This window comes from Elephantulus edwardii, unplaced genomic scaffold (assembly GCF_000299155.1).
Source record: "Elephantulus edwardii isolate Elephantulus edwardi_28Jun2011 unplaced genomic scaffold, EleEdw1.0 scaffold00107, whole genome shotgun sequence".
Lineage (NCBI taxonomy): Eukaryota > Metazoa > Chordata > Mammalia > Macroscelidea > Macroscelididae > Elephantulus > Elephantulus edwardii.
Genome location: NW_006399857.1, coordinates 11769121 through 11770228, shown reverse-complemented (window position 1 = coordinate 11770228; position 1108 = coordinate 11769121). Strand labels below are relative to the sequence as shown.

Sequence of the window (1108 nt, the reverse complement as noted above, 5' to 3'; positions counted from 1 at the left end):
TTTGTTCACAATAGCAAGGAGTTAGAAACAACCTAAGTGTCCATCAAAAAAACGAATGAGACTTCAGAGGAGCCCTAGGCACAAGCGCCAGTGGAGCGCTCCTGGGGCGGCGTCCCGGGGCAGCCCGCGGGCTCTCCGCTCCTCCTGCACCTTGCCGGTCCAGGACGGTCGATGGGACCGCGAGCCATGGGGCAAGAGGCGGCGCCCGTCGGTGGGCTGGGGCGACGCGGGAGCCCTCCGGAGGGCTTGGCCATGGCGGGCCGCAGGACCTGAGCCCTGCCTGGAGAGGAGGGAGCCTTGGTGGCAGGCGATGGGGACGGAGCGCGGCCCCCGCCACGCCGGGCCCTGAGCGCCCCCTTGTCTCCTGGCCGCCACCGCCGCCTCCTCCACCGCCTCATCAGCTCGCGAAGCGCTGAACCATGCAGGAACATGGCCCTGGAGCAGCTCTGTTCGGTCCTCAAAGCCCCTTGTACAGGAAGCACTTTCTTTTGCCACAGAAACATGTGCATCAATAATTCTTTAGTCTGCAATGGCATTCAGAACTGTGCATACCCTTGGGATGAAAACCATTGTAAAGAGAAGAAAAAAGCAGGACTATTTGAACAAATCACTAAAACTCATGGAACAATTATTGGCATCACATCAGGAATTGTCTTGGTTCTTCTCATTATTTCTATTTCAGTACAAGTGAAACAGCCTCAAAAAAAGGTCCTGGCTTGCAAAACTGCTTTTAATAAAACAGGATTCCAAGAAGTGTTTGATCCCCCCACTATGAACTGTTTTCCTTAAGGGACAAAGAGGTATCTGCAGACCTGGCGGACTTATCCGAAGAACTGGACAACTACCAGAAGATGCGATGTTCCTCCACCGCCTCCCGATGCATTCATTACCATCACTGTGGGTCGCAAGTGTCCAGTGTCAAGCAAAGCAGGACCAACCTCAGTTCCATGGAGCTTCCTTTCCGAAATGACTTTGCACAACCACAGCCAATGAAAACATTTAATAGTATCTCAAGAAAAGTAGCTACACTTTCAAACAGGCACATGAATGCCCTGAACAAGCCCTGGAAGACAGAGTAATGGAGGAGATTCCCTGTGAAATTTACGTC

General features: G+C 53.1%; 1 pseudogene; it reads left to right on the top strand.

Moving 5' to 3' along the window:
• The first annotated feature begins 429 nt into the window (after nucleotides 1-429).
• LOC102865547 overlaps nucleotides 430-1108 on the top strand; it is a 1493-nt pseudogene continuing 814 nt past the window's right edge.